The following is a 24,377-nucleotide window of genomic DNA, read 5'->3' as shown; positions in this document are numbered from 1 at the left end:
GCTGCATAAAGTTTACGGTCTTTATTCTCCGGCCATTTCGATGCGAATGGGGACTTTCAGATATGTCAGCTCCGCAACCCCTGCTTCTGTCTGTAAAGAAAAGGTGGCGTGGCTCCGGTCACCGTGTGGAGCGTTTCAGTTTGACTGCTTATTAGAATGCGGGGCGGAACGTAGCTGGTATGAGCATGAGCTGGTACATTTCTTCGCCATGTAGTGATACCAGCATAGTGCTCCATAGGCTAAAAACGTTGCACTGACTATGTGATCTATTTTGTGAGGACCGTCTACTCCTTGAAGAGCTTGACAATGATAACTCAGCGATCTGTGCTTCCGGTCTAGAAATACTATCGTTACCGGCTATTGATCACACTAGGTGATTGTGACTGCATATCTTGACAGAAATATTCGATACAGGTAGTGAGTCAGCCATAGTGGCTGTGGAGTCTAGGTGTTTCTTTACTCGTAGCTAGTGACGGGAAGCTGCTGCATCAATCGTCCTTAACCTGCTTACTGGCTAAAGTTCGCATCTCTCGTAACAATTGAGCTGGTTTCTTTACGCCTAGTTCTAATTCTGTTAACAGTTTCGTCACTTGCCTATTTTCTGTCATCAAATTCCTCATTAAGTCCAGTTTTAATATCTGTGAACACAAGGGTCGCGTTAGAATGTCTGAAATTAATTCCATGACATCCGCTTCTAACGATGCAACTACATGATTAAATTCAGTGCTTTTATTTTTTATAACTAATGTGTAGATTGTGCTTTAATTTCTTCCAATTCAGCGGAACATTAACTGAAATAAGTGCAAGTTCCATTTCATTCGACGTTGAGGTTAATGGTGGATTAGAATTTCGTCGGTGTCGTTCTAATCACGACTGGTTCACCAATAAGGGTTACCGTATGTTAAAAATGAAAAACGTGAAAAACAAAGAAAAGAGATGCGGGAAGGATGGTATAACAAGGAATGCAAGGCCAAAAGATTGGAAATGATTAGGGTGGAGATGCGGGAACAGTTTTTCAAAATAGGAAAAGAGTACAAGGCGTTAGGAAGAAACTGTGCAGGAAGATCAGGCCGCCATCATTAACATAGATTGCAATAATAACCAGGGGATAACGTATTGAGTAGAATTAATGGAATAAGTAGACGGGAGGGAGGTTATGTGAAAGTTAAACTAATAAGGAAGAGAGTATTGATTATTTCCAGAAATTATTAAGAGGGTAAGTGGTATAGAAAAAATAATGCGAGGTGTCTGGATGTTGTGAGGGTGTCGAGATAAGTATACCGTACTGATATGATGTGATAACAGAATACGCGCTTTTACGGGTGATGGGTAAAGCCAAGTGTAGGAGAGCAGGGGTTGAGTGGTTTATCTAACTAGTTTGGAAACAAGCAGCTAAAAGTTTAAAAAAATGCTTGGAATTTTAGTAAAAGTATATAAAAGATATTTCAGCTTGCAGAATTTCCGGCGGACTGATAAGAGTGGTACAATCTGTTCAATTTCTAAACGCATGGGTATTGATACAATCCAAGCAATTATAGGGGAAAAACGCTGTCAGATTCCCTCAGCAAAGTATCCACGGGATTCTTGGCAAATAGATAGATGAAGTGGGCGGATATTCCATAGTTGATTCAGAAAGGGAAGAAGAACAACGGATAATATCACTATTCTCCGTACTACAATAGATAATAGTATATAATAGTAGAAGTAATACAAATCATCCAGTCTCTGAAAAACAACAAAGCATCCGGAGAAGATTCGATAGTAGCCGAACTATGGAAGCAGGCTGGAGACAAGACTGTAAGCAAGCTGACAGAAATTCTACAAAACATCTGGGAGACCGAAACATTACCTAGTGACTGGACCACTGCACTGATTCATCCCTTGCACAAGAAAGGAGACTTGACTGACATCAATAATTATCGAGGAATCTCATTGGTACCAGTCACATACAAAATTTTCTCTAAAGCCTTATTAAATAGAGCCGAACCTCAACTAGACCCACAATTAGGAGAGTACCAGGCAGGATTTAGAAAAGGACGCTCTTGTACAGAACAGATACTCAATCTGCAATCAGTATTACATCAAGCAAAAATGGCCGGTAAGAAATACGTTGTCATTTTCGTCGACTTTACAAAGGCGTATGACTCGGTAGACAGACCTACTCTTATGAAGATTTTGCAGGAACTAGGACTTGATGAGAAGACCCATAACCTAATCAAACAGACTTTAAGCAACACCAGGTCACGAGTAAAGTTCAGAGGAGTCATATCAGAAAGTTTTGAAATTAAATCAGGAGTGAGACAGGGAGATGGTCTGTCCCCTCTCCTCTTTAACTGTGCCTTGGAGAAAGTAATAAGAGAGTGGCGAAAGGAGTTAGCTAGAATGGAGATTCCAAGTGGCATTTATTTGGGACATAAGCGCAATGAGCTCATTGTTGACTGTCTGGCGTATGCCGATGATCTGGCCCTGATATCTAATTCAATAGAAACTTCAGTGAAACAACTAAATGTTCTCAGACAACAAGCAGCAAAGGTTGGGCTACATGTGTCTCTCGAAAAAACACAATTCATCACGAACATCGGTGAATCTCCTTGTACGTTGCATCTGGAACAGGGAGAGATCAGGAAAACCAATAGGTTTAAGTACTTGGGAGAATGGTTGGAATCCAATCTCTCTGAAGGAACAGCTTTGTCAACTCGAGTTAACAGGCTTGAAATGGCCTACCAACTGACCAAGAATACGTATAATAAAAAGTGTCTCTCTCGTAATACTAAGATGAAGCACTACCAGACAGTCATCCGCCCTGAAGCCTTATATGCTTCAGAATGTCTAACATTCAACAGGAAGGGACTCATGGAAAAACTTGAAATCCAGGAAAGAAAGATAATGAGGAAGATACTGGGGCCAGTCAAGGAAGGGGACAGGTATAAAAGACGGCCTAACCAAGAGCTCTACAAGTACTGTGAAAGAATAACGAATGTAGCAAGGAAGAGACGCCTAGCATTCTATGGGCACGTCTACAGGATGCATCCTACCAGGTTGACCAACCGGATTCTCAGCTACTGGCAAAATAGGAAGACCAAGTCACCATGGTTGATGGAAGTGAATAAAGATCTACAGGAACTGGGAATAACAGAAGGAATCTTAAAGGATCGTACAGCACTCAGGAAGATGCTTAAACATAAGAAGTTCCAGGACAGATTATCAACAAAGAAGACTGGCGCCCTTTGGACAAAGGAGAGGAAGGAGCAACACAGCCTGAGGATGCGCAACTACTGGGCAAACATCAAAGCCCATTCCAAAATGCAATAGTTGAATGTCGTGGTCCTTAGCTGGCCTATACGAAACAAGAAGAAGAAGAAGTAGGTACCTGTACGTGTGTTGATGGAGTCAAAGATGGGGTCGAAACAGGGGCGTAAGTTATCACCGATTCTACTTTTGATACTTATAGATGGTATACCACGGGATCATGGTGGAGGAAAGAGGGCTTGTCCAGTTTTAGGAGGTCTAGAAATACTAGGCTTGATTTTTGCGGACGATCTTCTCCTGATGACACTAACGGCCGGACGCATAGAAAAGTATAAAGGAGGTGATAGAATTCCCTGAAAAATAGTCATTGAAAAAATTAACAATAGTAAAGGAACATTGGGCGTTCTGAACCACCTCGTCAGCATTTTTTGCTGAGTCAGCACACGAGGTCATTGACCCCGACCAAGGCCATTGATCCCGTGACGTCATGACCACGTGACCGTGACGTCATCACCATGTGCACTTGTTTCTAAACAAAGCCACGTGCTGTTGTTTGTAAACAAAGCCACGTGCTTTTTTGGCAACCACGTGCTTCTTGACAGCTACCATCGACAACAACGGATCGCTAACCTCAGTTCTGCTATCTTGACGGGCCTAAACCTCAGTGTTGCCAACTAAACCTTACTAGCGCAAGATTTGAATTAGTAAACAAAGCCACAAAAATTTTTGACAGCCACGTGCTTTTTGACAGCTGACATCGACAACAACGCATCGCTAACCTCAGTGCTGCCCTCTTTACGGCACTAATCCTTACTAGCGCGAGATTTGAATTGGTAAACAAAGCTACGGGCTTTCTTGACGGCTGTCATCCGTCAACTTACACCACAAACCTCAGTGCTGCCCTCTTTAAGGCACTAATTCTTACTTGCGCGAGATTTGAATTGGTAAATAATGCCACGTGCTGATTTGACAGCTGTCATCCGACTTTATGCTTCGCTAACCTTAGTGATGCCTTATTTACGCCACTGCTGGTTGGTAAACAAAGCCACGTGCGTTTTGACAGCTGTCATCCGCCATCTTAACCTTTGTGCTGCACTCTTTACGGCACTAATTCTTACTAGCGCGAGATTTGAATTAGTAAACAAAGCCATGTGCGTTTTGACAGCTGTCATCCGCCATCTTGCATTGCAAACCTCAGTGCTGCACTCTTTAGCTACTTACCTTTGAAATGTGGTAGCGTCAATTTCCACGTGCTCTTGTATGGAAACAAACCCACGTGCTTTTTTGACAAGCAGCCATATTTAATCAACAGAGCATCGTGCTGCCCTCTTTAGATACTTACCTTTGAAATGTGGTGGCGAAAAATTTGAAAATTCTATTTGACAAGCTGCCATTTTTAATCAACAGAGCATCGTGCTGCTGTCTTTAGCTACATACCTTTGAAATGTAGTAGACGGCAATTGTCATTCGCCATCTTGCATCGCTTACCTTAGTGCTGCTATATTTACGGTATTGCCGGTAATTTAAAATCCACGTGCTTTTTTCACAGCTGTCATCCTCCATCTTGCATCGCATACCTCATGCTGCACTCTTTAGCTACTACCTTTGAAATTTAGTAGCGGATATTTTGATAAATTCCGTCAGCTGTCATCCTCCATCTTGCGTCGCTAACCTCAGTGCTGCCTTCTTTACGAGGCTAAGCCTTATAGGCACATGGTGGTGGGCAATTCAAAATCCACATGATTTTTGACAGCTCAGTGCTGCCCTCTTTACGACACTAAACCTCATCGTGGTGGTGGGCAATTTAAAAATTCCACGTGCTTGCGGCATTCTTTAATCAAGAGAGCACCGTGCTGCTATCTTTACGGCAGTAATTTTTATCGTAGTAGCGGGCAATTTGAAAAATTCCACGTGCTTGCGACCACCTTTAATCAACAATGCATGGTGCTGCCATCCTTATACCACTCGTAGTAACGGGCAATGTAAAATTCTACGTGCTTGCGGCCATCTCTAACCAACAGAGCACCGTGCTGCTATCTCTCCATCTTTAATGAACAAAGCACCGTGCTGCTATCTATACGGCAGTAATCTTTATCCTCAGACATGTTGTAGCGCCAATTAAAAAAATTCTACATGCTTTTTTACATCAGTCAGCTGCTATCTTTAACTACATGCACATAGCTTACCCCTATCTTGACAGAAATAAACTTTATAGTGCGGAACTTAGCCACGCCACGGGTCAGAATTGATATTCAGGTGGTCAAATTATCCATTTTAAAATCTATTTCCAATTTGAAATATTCGACTCTCAATGTCATGTTATTATTTTGTGATTTGGATCACTTGTTTATGGAAATGTGAAGTGCCATATTGTGGTCTACTTTTAAATATTTTTGTGTGCGTTATTAGTAGCAGACCAATAACATCCCTTAGAATCATCCCATTTCTTAACCCTGGATGTGTAAGGTGTAGGTATTCGATCACAATGAGTAAGTTAGGTTGTGTGAACACCAAATATTAAATTTTAAAAGTAATGAGCTGAATTATTTTGAACTTTCCTTCATTAAACTGAATTTACTAACCCAGCATTATATCATCAATTTAATGTAAAGAAAATGTTTTAAAAAATCAATTTCAGTACATAAAACACAAACAAATGGTCATAAAAGAAGTTTCTTATGTACACTTTGCAGATAATACGCCCTTTTACACATTTTAGCCAATGAACCTATTGCAGGTGATCATTTTCTACTCCTGATATACCGGCATGCTACAAAACCCACATACTGTAATACTTTGGTTTGGCGGTCTTTATTTCTCGGGACAGGCACAGCATATTCCTTGAGATCCAGGAGGCCTCTGAGTTGGAGCTCTGAAAGGAACTTCCTTGCCTAGCTACTCTGCAAGTGCTGTCTTGATAGATACAGGGATATTTTCCATCAGAGTTCGTTTCTCCATCCAGCGAACCGTCAACTGCTCTCATAATATCGTCTTCAGATTCTTCCGCAAAAGATCGTTTATCTCACTGGCAGAGATGTTTGTCATCAATGTGTTGGATTTAAAAAATATATATCACGAACGCATGAATACAATTGCATCTGGAATGGCTAGTCCGAAAATGATAATAAACAGTTCAGTGGAATTGAACAAGAAAATGTATTACTTTGAGTGTTCAGACAATTGATAAACACACAGACCGAACGTCACAGTGGCACCAACAACATGCTAGCGAGACAAACAAACTCATGATAGATGAAGTAATTCAATGCTACTAATTTTAAACCACCCCAGAATAACAATTTTCCGGGGTGTGGCTGCACCCCACCTCACTCGTCCAGGGTTAAATCCCCTTGCTCGGTGTGTTAAATTCAGGCCCTTTTTCTCTCATATCATTCAAACAGTACCTCAAACATTCGGACCGAATATTTAGTTCCGGAGTAATGAGCTCGAATGTGTATTCGTGATTTCGTTTCGCGAGGTTTCGAATGCATCTAGCCTGGTTTTATAGACGATGTAACGTCACGCTGGGTAGCCTATGCTGAGTCTTTACCCCAAAGCTGTTCGACAGTTCTCTCCAAGATGTTCCCAAGCTGTTGTAATCTGGCAGGCACTGAATTTGTCAGCGACCACAGGGCCACTTGTAGCTTGTAAAGAGCCGCAGAGTGATGACAGTTGGCAGAACTGAAACCGGTCCGGTATTCTGTAAGAATGTTTATTTTGCTAAATGGAAGTGAAGGGTAAGTTAGGAATGAACGTCATCGGGGTCGGATCTTTCTGGCAAATGAAGGAGGATTGATACCACTGAGAGTGAGGTACTGGAACTTGGAGGGTAAGAAAATTGAAAACAGAATGAGAGTTAGACTCAGTTTTTAATGATTTATGGCTACGCCACAAGGGTAATTGTCAATAGAGGATTATTTAGACGCTTAGTTAACGTACAGAGTCTTGCAGACTGACCGCCGAAGGGCATTTCAATCTATAATAAAGAAGTATCTAAACGACCTTATCAAGTGTATCCCCACACCGAATTGAAATTGCACTTAGAATTTACCCGCCTCACGTTCCGTATTATTGGACATTAATATGATGTGGTTCCACCCTTCGCCTTTATGACGGCCGAACGGTTCCTCTACTGTACGCTCTATGCAGTATGTTCAAATCCTTCCGCATTTAGAGTTTAGTGCATTTGGAGCGCAAGAATGGGACAAGAGCTTAACAACGAAAAATACGCTCTTGTGCGAGATCAGCGAGTGTAATCTTCTTGACTCTCATAACTCCTCAGTTTTGTTTTTGAGGGAACTGTGTTATCTTTGAAAGAAAAGAAAAACGCACTTCAGGATAGTACTGTAGACTGGAGTATTTGTTAAAGGTTACAAATCACTGTACACTTCAAAGTTGAAAATAAATTAATATTGATGTTGTGTAAGAAGTGCTTATTAGCAAGAGTATTTGTAGTTTTTTCCCACATTTGGTTACCGTGACAGGACAGGCATAAATTAGCAATGGAGAGTTCGTGCCGTGCAACGAGGTACTTATATGCGGTAGTCAACAATTTAGAGAGCGAAAAGCAGATCCTGTTGCCATTGAAGTGGACTTTACATGAAGACCCAAGTAGTATAATTGGACAGTTCGGCCGCCACCACCACCACAGGCTCCCAGAGGCCACCTCCACCACCACCACAGCCAGAGGCCACCCAGATGCCTCCTCCACCACCACCACAGGATCCCAGAGGCCACCTCCACCACCACCACAGCCAGAGGCCTCCCAGTTGCCTCCTCCACCACCACCACAGCCAGAGGCCTCCCAGAGGTCTCCTCCACCACCCGCGGGAAATTTGAATTTGTAAACAAAGCCACGTGCTTTTTGACAGACAACAACGCATCGCTAACTTCAGTACTGCCATCTTGACGGGCCTAAACCTCAGTAGTGCCAACTTAACCTAACTAGCTCGAGATAAACAAAGCCACGTGCTTTTTGACAGCCACCTGCTTTTTGACAGACAACAACGCATCGCTAACCTCAGTACTGCCATCTTGACGGGCCTAAACCTCAGTAGTACCAACTTAACCTAACTAGCGCGTGGTAAACAAAGCCACGTGCTTTTTGAGAGCCACGTGCTTTTTTGACAGCTGTCATCCGCCATCTTTAAACCACAGAGCACTGTGCTGCACTCTTTATCGCAGTAGATGTAAATTCGTCACCTGTCATCGGCAGTGCTGCCATCTTGGCGGACCTAAACCTTAGTGCTACCAACTTAACATCACTAGCGTGAGATAAACAAATCCACGTGCAGCTGTCATCCGCCATCTTTAATCCATAGAGCACAGTGCTGCCCTCTTTAGCTACTTACCTTTGAAATGTGGTACGTCACAGCTGTCATCCGCCATCTTGCATCCGAAAACTCAGTGCTGCACGCTTTAGCTGAAATGTAGTGGCGGCAAATTCTTTATGCTCTTGTTTGGAAACAAAGCCACGTGCATTTTTGACAGCTGTCATCCGCCATCTTTAATCCATAGAGCAAAGTGCTGCCCTCTTTAGCTACTTACCTTTGAAATGTGGTACGTCACAGCTGTCATCCGCCATCTTGCATCGCAAACCTCAGTGCTGCACTCTTTAGCTAGATACCTTTGAAATGTAGTGGAGGCAAATTCTTTATGCTCTTGTTTGGAAACAAAGCCACGTGCTGCTGTCATCCGCCATCTTTAATCCATAGAGCACCGTGCTGCCCTCTTTAGCTACTTACCTTTGAAATGTGGTACGTCACAGCTGTCATCCGCCATCTTGCATCGCAAACCTCAGTGCTGCACTCTTTAGCTAGATACCTATGAAATGTAGTGGCGGCGAATTCCACGTGCTCTTGTTTGGAAACAAAGCCACGTGCAGCTGTCAACCGCCATCTTTAATCCAGAGAGCACCGTGCTGCCCTCTTTAGCTACTTACCTTTGAAATGTGGTACGTCACAGCTGTCATCCGCCATCTTGCATCGCAAACCTCAGTGCTGCACTCTTTAGCTAGATACCTTTGAAATGTAGTGGCGGCAAATTCTTTATGCTCCTGTTTGGAAACAAACCTATGCGCTTTTTTGTCAGCTATCATCCGCCATCTTTAATCTAGAGAGCACCGTGCTGCCCTCTATGTGGTGGTGGTAAATTCTACACGCTCTTGTTTGGCAACAAACCCATGTGCTTTTCTGACAGCTGTCAACCGCCAGAGAGCACCGTGCTGCCCTCTTTATGCCGGTGGCAAATTCTACGTGCTTTTTGACAGCTGTCATCCGCCATCTTTAATCAAGAGAGCACCGTGCTGCCATCTTTAGCTAGATACCTTTGAAATGTGGTGGCGGCAAATTCCACGTGCTCTTGTTTAGTAAACAAAGCCACGTGCAGCTATCATCCGCCATCTTTAATCAATAGAGCACTGTGCTGCTATCATGCGGGTAATTTCGTCAGCTGTCATCCACCATCTTTAATCTACAGAGCGCCGTGCTGCTCTCTGTAGTAGCGGGCAATTTGAAAAGTTCTGCTACTTGTCATCCGTCATCTTTAATCAACAAAGCTTCGTACTGCTATCTTTAGCTACATACATTTAACATGTGGTGGCGGATAATTTGAAAATAAAAACCTTCCGTTAGCTATCATCCGCCATCTTTATTCAACAGAGCATCGTGCTGCTATCTCTAGCGACATACATTTAACATGTGGTGACGGCAATTTGAAATTCTATCTAGATGCCATCTTTAATCAACAGAGCACCGTGCTGCTATCCCTTTGAATTGTGGTGACGGATAATTTGAAATTCCGTTAGCTATCATCATTAAACATTAGTGCATTCGCTAACCTAACCTCTCATCTACTATCTTGAAGGAGATTATATGACACCTCCTCTACCTCCTGCTCTTCCTCCTCCTCCTCCTCCCCCACCACCTGCGCCTCCTCCTCCTCCTCCTCTGTCAAGGCATAACTTTATCGAACACGCATCGCGAAGGCAAGAGTGTGCACCGATATGCATGTTTAGACTTGCGGATTACGAAAGAAACATAACAAGACTTGAATCGAACACTGTACTCGATGTCGTTAACTTCAACATGTGATTAAAACATTGTCTGGTGTGTTCAGAACACTACATAAGTAGAATCGAACGCTGTACAACATGTTAGGGGATACCTTTGTTCTAAGAAGATCAGATTGAAACATAACAAAACTAGAATCGAACACTGCACTCGATGTCGTTAACCTTAACATGTGATTAGAACATTGATTGATGTGTTCAGATCACTAAACAAGTATAGCCGAACACTGTACAACATGTTAGGGGATACCTTTGTTCTAAGAAAATTAGATTGCAAAATAACAAGACTAGAATCGAACACTACACTCGATGTCGTTAACCTTAACATGTGATCAGAACATTGATCGATGTGTTCAGATCACTAAACAAGTAGAACCGAACACTGTACAACATGTCAGGGGATACCTTTGTTCTAAGAAAATTAGATTGAAACATAACAAGACTAGAACCGAACACTGTACTCGATACAACATGTTAGGGGATACCTTTGTTCTAAGAAGATCAGATTGAAACATAACAAGACTAGAATTGAACACTGCACTCGATACAACATGTGATCAGAACATTGATTGATGTGTTCAGATCACTAAACAAGTAGAACCGAACACTGTACAACATGTTAGGGGATACCTTTGTTCTAAGAAGATCAGATTGAAACATAACAAGACTAGAATCGAACACTGCACTCGATGTCGTTAACCTTAACATGTGATCCGATACAACATGTTAGGGGATACCGTTGTTCTAAGAAAATTAGATTGAAACATAGCAAGGCTAGAATCGAACACTGTAAGAACATTGTTTGATGTGTTCAGAGTAAAAGTACAACTTCAGTGATTTACCTAGTGTAAAAATCAAAAACACACACTGTGCACATATCGCATAGCTATATCGCCTATCACTTGCCTAGTATGAAAATCAAAAACACACTGTGGACATATCGCATAGCTAACTCGGCAACACTTCAAATGATTTGCTTAGTACGAAAATAAAAAATCTATACCGCGTAGCTAACTCGTTCATCGCACTGCTAAGACGCTTAGTAATTGCAAATACACTGATATATGTCATACGAAAATCAAGAAAGCACACTGCGTAGCCAACTCGCTCGGGTCACTAGCTTAGTAATTGCAACACGACTAGAACACTGATACACGTTACTCTTTTTTTTCTCGAAACACACACACACACACGGATAAGAATGTTCCGAGATACTACATACTATCATGTTTTTTTAAAAAAATAGGGGGATGAAAGATCATAAATTATATGTACACATGTTGTCTCCTCCAAGGTGTAAGACGAAATAGACGCAGTACGGCGAGTTTCCACTCTAGCTGGCGAACGGAAGTAGCATGATATCTCAGAAAAAAAAAATACGCGTGAGCTTGCATACACGCAAGTCAGACACAATGATGGATACCGCGATTCAAATCCTGGCAACTTATGCCGTCAGGAAGGGCATCCGGCGAGCATCTAGCTGTAAATCCCCGATTCTCGTGTTAGAAGTTGTAAAACAGATTCTTAATCCGAGTTCTTTGACGTCAGGAAGGGTAACCGGCCGAAACAATAGTGTATGATGTAAGAGGCTAGATACTGCTAGTTTTGCGTCAGGAAGGGCAACTAGTCTTAAAACAAATTCTTGCGATTTAAAATCTTAGTTTTGCGTCAGGAAGGGCATCCGGCTGTAAAACAATAGTTCGTGATACAGCGATTTAAAATCTAAGAAGTGTATCTAGCTGTAAATCCCCGATTCTCGTGTTAGAAGTTGTAAAACAGATTCTTAATCCGAGTTCTTTGACGTCAGGAAGGGCAACCGGTCGAAAACAATAGTGTATGATGTAAGAGGCTAGATACTCCCAGTTTTGCGTCAGGAAGGGCAACTAGTCTTAAAACAAATTCTTGCGATTTAAAATCTTAGTTTTGCGTCAGGAAGGGCATCCGGCTGTAAAACAATAGTTCGTGATACAGCGATTTGGATGCAAGATGGCGGATGACAGCTGTGACGTACCACATTTCAAAGGTAAGTAGCTAAAGAGGGCAGCACTGTGCTCTATGGATTAAAGATGGCGGATGACAGCTGCACGTGGATTTGTTTATCTCACGCTAGTGATGTTAAGTTGGTAGCACTAAGGTTTAGGTCCGCCAAGATGGCAGCACTGCCGATGACAGGTGACGAATTTACATCTACTGCGATAAAGAGTGCAGCACAGTGCTCTGTGGTTTAAAGATGGCGGATGACAGCTGTCAAAAAAGCACGTGGCTCTCAAAAAGCACGTGGCTTTGTTTACCACGCGCTAGTTAGGTTAAGTTGGTACTACTGAGGTTTAGGCCCGTCAAGATGGCAGTACTGAGGTTAGCGATGCGTTGTTGTCTGTCAAAAAGCAGGTGGCTGTCAAAAAGCACGTGGCTTTGTTTATCTCGAGCTAGTTAGGTTAAGTTGGCACTACTGAGGTTTAGGCCCGTCAAGATGGCAGTACTGAAGTTAGCGATGCGTTGTTGTCTGTCAAAAAGCACGTGGCTTTGTTTACAAATTCAAATTTCCCGCGGGTGGTGGAGGAGACCTCTGGGAGGCCTCTGGCTGTGGTGGTGGTGGAGGAGGCATCTGGGAGGCCTCTGGCTGTGGTGGTGGTGGAGGTGGCCTCTGGGATCCTGTGGTGGTGGTGGAGGAGGCATCTGGGAGGCCTCTGGCTGTGGTGGTGGTTGAGGTGGCCTCTGGGAGCCTGTGGTGGTGGTGGCGGCCGAACTGTCCAATTATACTACTGAGCCACCGACGGAGGACCACCAGATATTCGATTTGATGTTGGAGCAATATATGGATGAGGATGACCTAGAGAAAGAAGTTAGCGCCACTGATGATATAATTTGTAAATTTAATAATGTGCAGATTATGGTGACTATTACTGTATATTAAACTACAAAATATTATCAGTGAAAGTACCCCAAGTGTTGTCTCATTCCACTTCTAGAACGTAACAAATTCTGTAGCGAACCAAAAGAGTGGTTAAATATTAGGCCCATTTTCGAAAAATTGATGAAGATACCAGTTTAGTTCCCCGGATCAGTTCCAGTATCTTCTTCAAGCCACTACTGAAGGCTCTCGTGCCAGAGAAGTGAACACTATTTACCCCGCTACTTCTGGAAATTACCCTAAGTGTATGGAAGTCCCGTTTGGGGAGAGATGATGTATTAGTTGAAGTATAGTCCGACTCGTTGGCTGAACGGTCAGCGTACTGGCCTTCGGTTCAGAGGGTCCCGGGTTCGATTCCCGGCCGGGTCGGGGATTTTAACCTTAATTGGTTAATTCCAATGGCACGGGGGCTGGGTGTATGTGTTGTCTTCATCATCATTTCATCCTCATCACGACGCGCAGGTCGCCTACGGGAGTCAAATAGAAAGACCTGCACCTGGCGAGCCGAACCCGTCCTGGGATATCCCGGCACTAAAAGCCATACGACATTTCACATTTCAGTTGAAGTATATGTTAGAGAGTTGCTTAGGCTCGTATTGCAAGCAGTAACCCATCCTCTGATATGACTGGCTTGATAGTTAGTTAAGGTCTCTGGGAACTTAAAATGTTACCATGGATACCTTTGAAACAATGCTTTTTCCTCTCATGGACGCTTGTTTGGCTGACGAACTTGTACGAGCGTAGCTTCACATGCACGAGAGACTAACAGGCACGGTGAGGATCCCGGAAAGGCTTGAGGATCTGAGGTCGAAAACGAACAGTGAATATCTATGGCAATGGCTGGTTTTGGTCTCAGGGATGGCAATAAATCGAGAGGGACAGTCACAAAGCCTATTAAAAAAGGTGCAGTGAGACAACCCACATTTGTTTCAAATGATGTTTTCTCTGCAGCATGGCTGCTCACCACCTCTAACGATGAGAAGGAATGCATATTTTGTTCTTGTCACTGTCCTCAAGACGGTATTAAAGCTCAGGACTTGTCTTACTTAGAAAGACGACACGTGGTAGATAAAATTGGGGCCTGTTTCTGCAGTCTTCGAATCGGACACCCACCTAACATGTAGCAATCGAACCAAGTGTATCATTTGTGGAAAGGGGCATTTTGCATTAATATGTGGTGATATTCAGAAGGAGCGATCTAACAAATAGGATGAAGTTGCTCGGCCAGTGATCCAAAATAAGTTATACGATAATGTATACGAGGCCCTCGCAGATTTATAAATTCATTGCAGTGTTATAATTCATACTCTTGTACCTCGTGTGAGAGGTATTGACCGACACAACATCTCATGGCTAATATACGTACATTGGCTATCACTTCTGTTCCGCGCTCTCAGAAATTAATTCAGCACTCACTTTTTGGAGGAGCAAGCAAAAGGCAGTGGAGCAACACAAAATGCTTTCTCACTTTACCTTTCTAAGTTAGGCAAATCATACCGTTGTCATTTTGACTCGCTTAGACAACGGAATATCTGCCGACGAATTATTGACCCTTTTATTGATGGCCATTGGATACAGGAATTGGCTTCGTAAAACGTGTTTGCTTTTCGGAAGATATCGAGATTTAAGTTGCAGCTGATATTCCTGGCAATCTTTGAACTGGAAGACGAGTACAATTCTGTTCGGGACTAGTAGCAATGGAGAAAACTTGTGGCTGGGCCCTGAAAGTGATAATTCCTGATAGCAAACCCAGTAGGGAAAACCTAGCCATGGTGGTATCGAGCATTCTGACCAAGAAGTTACCATCACGGATTTGTGAAATCTAGATACTTTAGGGATTAGTGATCCAGCGGGGAAAGTGAGCAGTTCTGATATTTCCTTGATAGAGTATCAACCAATAAAGTAGAGCGTTTTGAAGTTCACCTCCCATGGGAATTCAGTAGCTGCGACTAAGGGGGGCGGAGGGGGGGGGAGTTGCATTTTTATTCCATTTCAGCCGGCTGAATCTACGAGTTATAGGAATTATTAAAAAAAACTATTTGTGCTAATTATTTTAGAAAATACGCACAAAATGTCGTTCGTCGCGGCTAACAGATTTGTATAGCGCAACAGCAAGGAGTGAAGACTTCGTAAATGCTATGAGGAAGGGTAACAGGGGTATATTTCTTTTGCCAAGGTCGTGGACACTGAGGTATGATTCACCTGCTTGCCGCGTGCATTCGTCAATCTGGCAGTCCCTTTTAATATTGTTAGTTTCTTAGAGTGTAGTCCAGGCCTTTCCAACTCGAGCACCAGCGCTGCAATCAGCAGCACCGTTCCCCATGTGGAACTAAGGGACAACACAGTCATTCTCATTCTCTCTCTGTGTGTGTCATTCTCAGCAAATTCTATTCGATAGAACAGACAGTGGAGCAGTTGGTTTCTCCTTCATTAAAAGTGTCGTTTAATCCTTCATGGGTGGATTCATATTTTGTTCTCAATACCGAAGGGAAAGCTCAATGTTTAATTTGTCATGTCATTTTAAGCGTAAAGCCTTCAACCGTTCGACGACACTACCACAATTCCACCTATGATGACATTGCTGGCGCAGCAAGAACCGAACAAATTGCTAAGTTAACATCGGAATTGGCAAGTTCTTCAGAGATACGTAATAACTTACTCATTAGGAATTGTTTTACATGGAATTTAGGAGATTTTTATTCTTTTTTGGTTTTGTACTATTAAGAACTGTTTAGAATTAGACTTAGATGTGCTGCTAAGAAAACACACCGGATGAGTTGGCGGCGCGGTTAGGGGTACTCAGCTGTGAGCTTGCATCCGGGAGATAGTAGGTTCGAACCCCACTGTCGACAGCGCTGAAGATGGTTTTCCGTGGTTTCCCATTTTTAAAGCAACAAAATGCTGGGGCTCTTCCTTAATTACGACCAAGGCCGCTTCCTTCCCATTCCTAGCCTTTTCCTGTCCCATCGTCGCCATAAGTCCTATTGCAAAAAAACCAACAAAGATAATATTGTTTTACTTTATCTCCCTGTCTCACAGATACTTGAACCCAGCAATTTAGAAGGCGCAGTTCGAGCACGTTATGGGCTATTGTTGCTCTGAAAATTGCAAAAACCGGATGACCCTTTACTGATGGTGAATTTGTAAAAGAATGTTTAATAGAGTGCCCGAAATTACTGGGTCCACGCGCTGTGGCTCACTTTGAGGCGATAAGCTTGTCAAAACAAACCATCTCTCGTCATGTACAGGAACTTACGTTTGTCTACTTATGAAAATCTTGGAGACTATCAGACGTCGCTACAGAATTCTGCACTCTGAACTCAATGCCAGATTCAAAGAAATGAATGATATGGCACCTCAACTTGAAATATTTATGACCCCATTTTCAGCACGTCTTGAAAATTGACCATCATATTTCCAAACATAGCTGATAAGACTACAGTGCGACGCAATCCTAAAGGACAGGTACTACCACTACAGCGGTGGTTTAATATTCTTTTACAAAGGTGTTCAACCACAAGAATTTCCAAAATTAAGGAGTATGAGGGAGGAGTTGGAGTGCTTGAGAGAGATAATTGGGATACTCTCAGAGAACAGGAAGGAGAGTAGGCCACCTCAAACAATGTACAGGATACAGTAGATGTAATAGAGGGATGGGAGGGAAAGGGGGGGATTGTAGAAGACAGGTGGTCTAATGTTTTAAGGGGAAGGAGATTGCAGGCTAAGGGCTCTGTTCAGGATCAGAATTCAGGACAGGTGTCTCTGCGAAATCGGTACGAGTCACTGCAAGTAGAACAACAGGGAAGGTGAGGGACTGGGAACTGTTCCAGAGAAGTGCGGAAGTAGGAGAAAGGGAAGAGGTACTACAGGGAAGTGTGGAGTAGTGGATAGGAAGAGACAGGTGGAACGGTGTCATGGGAAGGAGAAAAGGGAGGAGAAAGTAGCTTCTGCAGCTCTCAGGAAAGGAGGTATACTGTCTGGAAGGTGATTTGGGATTTAAATGAGACTATGGAGTGTGTATGTGGGAAACTAGGAGTGAGATTTCAAGATCCTAATGGGTGGGTAGGAGATAGGGAGCTGCGCTCAGATGGCCTTCACCTAAACCGCAGTGGTACTGTACCTATAAGTTAGGAAATTTGTTTAGACGGGTTATAGGGAGATATATTCAGGGAAACTGGGTGGCCAAGGGAGCGGTGATAAGGGAACAGGGAACTGGAAATCAAGTAGGGATGACATAAAAATGTTAGTGCTCAACTGTAGAAGTATTGTAAAGAAAGGAAGGTAATTTAATAGATGTATACTTGACAGATATTGTAATAGGAGTTGTATCATGGCTGAGAATTGATATAATGGATGCAGAAATTTTCTCGCGGAACAGGAGTGTGTATCGTAGAGGTAGGATGGGAATGGTAGGAGGGGTGAAAGAAGAATTGTAAGCTACGAAAAAGTTAAAGAAGACAAACACGAAATTCTAGCGGTAAGGCTAATATCTAAAGATAATAGGCAACTTGATGTCTTTGGAGTGTACAGACCAGGAAAGGTTACCGCAGATGCTGATTCAGAATTATTTGATGAGTTAATCAGCTATGTGGGAAACGATAAGGAAATGAATGTGATTTTAGCGGGAGATCTGAATTTACCAAATGTTAATTGGGAAGGTAATGCGAACGACAGGAATCATGACCAACAAATGGCAAATAAGTTAATATGGGAAGGACAGCTGATTCAGAAAGTGATGGAACCAACTAGAGGGAAATTATTCTGGATGTGCTGCTGGTAAATTCAGATGAGCTCTATAGACAAACCGAAGTAATAGATGGTATTAGTGATAACTAAGCTGTTTTCGTGGTAATTAAAAATATATGTGCAAGAAAGGAAGATCGTAAATTTAGGACTATTATTAGGAATATTATTTACATGTGATAAAAATGACATTTACAATAAAATACAAAAGTTGAAAACTAGAAAAGCGACTGGAGTTGATCAGAATTCTGGAGATATACTAAAGACAATGGGTTGGGATATAGTACCATATCTGAAGTACTTATTTGATTATTGTTTGGTCGGAGGAGCTATACCAGATGAATGGAGAGTTGCTATTGTAGCCCCTGTGTATAAAGGAAAGGGTGATAGACATAAAGCCAGGCCAGGCCAGTAAGTTTGACATGCATTGTATGTAAGCTTTGGGAAAGCATTCTTTAAGATTATATAAGACATGTTTGCAAAATTAATAACTGGTTTGATAGACGGCAGTTTGCATTTAGGAAAGGTTATTCCACTGAAGCCCAACTTGTAGGATTCCAGCAAGATATAGCAGGTATCCTGGATTCAGGAGGTCAATTGGACTGCACCGCGACTGACCTATCTAAGGTATTTGATAGGGTAGATCACGGGAGACTAGTGGCAAAAATGAGTGCAATTGGACTTGACAAAAAGGTGACTGAATGGGTGGTTCTGTTTGTAGAAAATAGAACTCAGAGAATTAGAGTAGGTGAAGCTTTATCTGTCCCTGTAATAATTAAGAGGGGAATTCCTCAAGGCAGTGTTATTGGACCTTTATGTTTTCTTATATAAATATCAATGATATGTGTAAAGAAGTGGAATCAGAGATAAGGCTTTCTGCAGATGATGTTATTCTGTACAGAGTAATAAATAAGTTAAAAGATTTTGAGCAACTGGAAAATGACCTTGATAATATTGTGAGATGGACAGTAGGCAGTATGATGATAAACAGGGATAAAAGTGAGGTTGTAGTTTCACAAATACGAAAATCCTCTCAGTTTTAATTACTGCGTTGATAGGGTGAAAGTTCCATTTTGGGATCATTGTAATTACCTAGGTATTTACAGTATATAAGGAAGGATCTTCATTGGCGTTGTACCGAGAGGTACACATCAACCCCGCACATTCAAAATAAGCGCCTTAATGGACTCCTCTATCGACCAAAAGGTGAAAATTATACTACATGAACTTGGATTTTTAATCAGAAGGTGTCACTACTGAAATATTAAGTAATTGTGTTATTGTGAAGTTTACTAAAGTGATTGAATTTGTCCTTATTTTGTTTGGTATACATCAACAATTTTGGACATTTTTCCACAGATGTCACTACCAAAAAAAATTATGATCATGCACTCTGGTGCAAGGTAAAAGAAGTTGTTGTACCGGGCGGTACACCTCCACGCCGCTAATTCAAACTTTGCGCCAGTTGAAACTCCCCTACTGGAGGAAGTCTGAACCTTATCTAATGTGTTAATTTTCAAGTTTCTCAGAAGATGTCACTACTTGGAAATTTTGAGGTTTCTGAACTGGGTCGTTTTCGATGTATTTTTGTTTTGCCTGTAGTAAGAAGTGTGAACATTCTCTTCCAGAAGACACTACTGAAGAACTACAATGGTGCACCCTAGTGCGAAGTGAAAGAACTGTTTTTGGAGAAATTTTTATTTCAAAAGTTTGTTCCTTGTTAAATTTCTTTCTGTTATTGTTTAAGTTGGCTGTATAACCCTTTATTTCCCTTGTTTTGAATTTAGCCAATCCCGAATTTCTTTAATTAATTTATGACCAATCCGGTGTATCTTCTCCGAAGGAGATATGTTGCTTAACCCTAGCCAATAAAGTTTTTGTGGGAGGGTGTTCTCATTCCTGAAACGCCTCGAACTTTCCGCGAGAGTATATAAACTGCTGATTTTCGGGTCTCCGCGCCACTTCTGTACCATCTTTCAGTGTGTAAAGTACATAGCAGGGGGCGGGAAGCGCCTCTTTCTTCGGGCAGCAGTTCAACAACAAGGTAATGGCCGTTTAATAACTTCTTTTCTTGCTAGCTCAGCAGTTTAACTCTCGGGGCGGGTCCGAAGCTTTTCCACCATGTAACTTTTCCCTAAAATGTAAAGACTCTTAGCATCTATTCTCTTTTAAAGCTACATATTGGGATAGAGAGTGCTTAACCCTCTCGAGCTCCCACTCATATTGTTTTGAGGTGAACTTATTTTTCACAACCGATTCTTCCTTAACGTAATGTAAATTGTTTCTTTCTAAAGTCACCTCTTTAGTATGGGATTAGCCCTTGCATTAACGGCCTAGTGCCAAGTAGGTTTTAAACAAAATGTATTAGGAGTGCAGATCGCCTCCTCCCAAATTGGTATTTTAGAGGCCATGTAATTAACCTTTTCTCACTTAATAGGCCTCAGTAGGTTGGGTATTCTACCCCTGTGTTTATGTCCTTAGAGGACAACTTGAAGGTGGAGTTTGGTGTGGCCTTTGATAGGCTTAAGTTTTGAGAGCGACTAGCTCTTTCTTGAAAATTGAGTGTTGTATGCCTCGAGGAGGCTTTACTGTGTAATTTTGGAGCAAGTGCTCCTGGGCATGAATGGGGTTTTCTGCCCCTCTGTTAAAACTTGTTTTGGGGTAAAGTTGGGCTAATTGCCCAAGAATTGTGAGTTCGGGGCTCGAAGCCCAAATCCTGTAAATACTGTAATTGTAATTTGTTACCTTGCTACTCTCTACCTGCCTTTATTGTTATTTCTTGATTTTGCTAAGAAAATATAACCTTGTTAAATTTTATCTTAACTTTAATTTCGTATTTTGAGGCCCGTTCACCCCCGCACCTTCTTTCACCTCTGCTAATCCACCAAACCACGGTAACAGTTGTTATTGAAAGAAATTTTGTGTTCATAGGTTTTCCAGACTTTCATTTGTTTCTAATGTAATTCTAGGTTTGCAACACTTATATCTCATTCCACCAGTTTTGAATCTGGCCAATGAAAAAATTATATCATTAATTTTCAGCCTGTCACAGGCGTCTTGTTCGATTTTGAGTGTAACTTTTGAGTTCAACCAATAAAATTGAGAGGGTGTATCCGGATTAGTCCAGAATCCTCTCGAACCTTCCCTGAGGGTATATAAACTGCGGCTTTTCTGGCTACCTGGTCAATTGATCGTCGTCTTTCTAAGTGTGTGTGTGTTAAGGCAGGAGGGGCGGCGCCTCTTTCTTCGGCCGGCGGAACATCTACAAGGTAATGGCCATATAAATTCTAACTTTCTTGCTGTCTCCGCAAATTTATCAGAGGGGAAGGTCCGCACCTTAAACTATGTAACAAACTTTTCTAAAATGTAAATCTTCTTCGGCTAATGTACAATTTCATAAAGTCTTTAACTGGAAATCGGGGATAGAGAGAGAGTTACCCTCACGAGCTCCCCTTCATCTTGGTTTGAGGTGACTACGTTTTGGCAACCTCTCTTTCCTGTAATATATTTAAGTTATTTCCATGCGAACCACCTGAGTAGTTTGGGACTAGCCCCAGCGTCATCTGCCGAGAGCCCTGTACGTTTAAAATTTTCATTATCTGGAAGCGCAATTTGTGTTCGGGACATTTATTCAACTTGTTCTTTTCCGCAAAGGCCCAGTAGGTTGGGTACTCGATACCCCTGTGTAAAAGTAATTCCATTTGTAATTCGTGCCTTGTGAGGCCAGATGTAATGTTGCCTTGAGTGGGCTGTAAGAAATCGAGAGCAGGTAAGCCCTTTTCAAAGTTTTGTTATGGTGTTAGGTGCCTATGGAATGCTAAAAATTGTACAGTTTGGAGCCAGTGCTCTTCAATTGGGGGATTTCTACCCTTGCCTAAATTGTACCACTTTGAAGTGTAAATTTGTAACCTAAGGGCTTGAAGCCCAAAATTGTTAAAGTTCTCAATCTTGAATTTTGCAATTTTTGAAATTGACATTGTACCTGGGATATCATTGGCATTTTCACTAAGTGAAAATTTGTTAAGTTTGTTGTTTTGAAGAAATACAACTTTCAGTTCCAGTTTTAAATTAATTTTGTAATTATAAACAGACCCATTCCCCCCAGCACCTTCTTTAACCTCTTTCTGTTCCACGGGTATCCCCGTAACAGCAGTAATCACATAAATATGTTTGTAAATAAAGGGTACAGATCTCTGCACATGGTTATGAGGGTACTTAGGGGTAGTAGTAAGGATGTAAAGGAGAGAGCATATTTGTCTCTGGTAAGACCCCAACTAGAGTATGGTTCCAATGTATGGGACCCTCACAAGCATTACCTGATTCAAAAACTGGAAAAAATCCAAAGAAAAGCAGCTCGATTTGTTCTGGGCGATATCCGACAAAAGAGAAACGTTACAAAAATCTTGCAAAGTTTGGGCTTGGAAGACTTGGGAGAAAGGAGACGAGCTGCTCGACTAAGTGGTATGTTCCGAGCTGTCAGTGAAGAGATAGCATGGGAGGACATCAGTAGACGAATAAGTTTGAGTGGTGTCTTTAAAAGTAGGAAAGATCACAATATGAAGATAAAGTTGGAATTCACGAAGAGAGATTTGGGCAGTTATTCGTTTATAGGAAGGGGTGTTAGGGATTGGAATAACTTACCAAGGGAGATGTTCAATAAATTTCCAATTTCTTTGCAATCATTTAAGAAAAGGCTAGGAAAACAACAGATAGGGAATCTACCAGCTGGGAGACTGCCCTAAATGCAGATCAGTAGTGATTGATTGATGTTGGTACTTAACTCATAAAACTTCAAACAGTTGCCTTAAAATTTACGTCAATGTTCGGTACAACATATGCATGCGAACAGATGTTATCAATTCTGAATTTAAATAAATAGAGAACTAGGACTTCTCCGTCTGATGCGGACTTAGAGGCTGTACTTAGAATTTCTACCGTCAAATCGATTGTACCCATTATTGGTAATTTAGTTGCCGCAAAACGATGTCAACAGTCGACTTAAACGCTAAATGTACATTAAGGCAAACGCAATGGAGGTACAGAATAAATTATGTGTTTATGTGTTCACAGAACTGTCATAAATGATACGGTTTTCATAAGCTGCGCGCTGACTTGGCCTGTGGTTCTGCCTCTGCCACTTCCCCTCCTTCCCCCACCACCTCAGCGGTGCTATAGCACAGCACCGGGGCTGTTGCCGAGGCTGTGGGAGCACCTCAGTTAGAATCGCATGGTGTAGTCAAATACTAAATTATTTTTAAATTTTAAAATCACGTCGTACTTATATTTCTTTTTGATACATGTGTAATATTGTTTCTTTGGTGAAAGTATAGTACTGCATCAAAATCTCAAAACACTATTATTGCCGCACTTAAGTTAGTAAACTGTCAACCTTTACCATTTTGTAGCTTTTTGGTTCAGTTTTGCTTTGTATACCCCCCCCCCCCCACTGCTCATCCCCAATCGCCGCTACTGCGATGGGATGAGATCCATCCTTCACTGCCTGATAATTACTAATCACTGAAGAGACTGCAGTCTACTGCTAAGAGATTGAAGACTGAAGGTTACTATGATGATTATCAGGAAGTAGTAGAGGAGTGCCTGAGGGAACTGGTGATAGAAGAAGTGCCACTGTTTACCTCACCGTCATGTTGCGAAACCTGGTTCAACAACACTTGTGCGTCTTTTGTTGGATGCCTTGTCTAAAGAAAATAAACAGTCCAGCCTCAATCTATGTCTTGAGAATAGTCCGAACTTAATCTAGAAGATACCTTCTGTGTTGGCACGTTTCCGATTACAGAAGGTGGGAGTTGTTGGAGATATAAGAAGAGCTTTCCTTCAGGTCAGCATTAGCGAGAGAGACAAGACAGTTTTGAGATTCTTATGGTTAGACAGAAATGGAAATCTCAAAACATACAGACATTATCGTGTTGTTTATGGAGTCTCTCCAAGCCCGTTATATTATAATCATGCATGAAACATCGTCCTGAAAGTACATTAGTATTGCGTGATGAAAGGAAGTCACCATGGCCCAAGTCATCTGTGGAGCACAGTCATTAGCTGAAATAGAATCTCAGAACCAGATTTTGTACTGGGTATTTAGGTCAATTGTAATTACATTCCAGCAAGGATAAGCCAAATGATCTTAAACTGGGAGTAATTGTGTTGGTTGACAATGACGTTACTAAAAGAATGCATTGAGCTGGATAAGGGGAAGGATGGTAATGTTAGAGAAGTTCGTGCCGTCACTACTTCAGACGAGCTCATAACGCCAGTTAAAAGAATCCACTAATTACAAGTACCCGCTGAGGATGTCCAGGAAATTCGGAACAACCTAAGGGAAATCTTTGTTTCAGGTGAAGAAAATATAAAGGATAATCACGAGACCGGAGCATTTGACTCTACTAC

The sequence above is a fragment of the Anabrus simplex genome, chromosome 11 (genome assembly GCF_040414725.1).
Source record: "Anabrus simplex isolate iqAnaSimp1 chromosome 11, ASM4041472v1, whole genome shotgun sequence".
Taxonomy (NCBI): Eukaryota; Metazoa; Arthropoda; class Insecta; order Orthoptera; family Tettigoniidae; genus Anabrus; species Anabrus simplex.
This window is presented reverse-complemented; position numbering follows the sequence as displayed.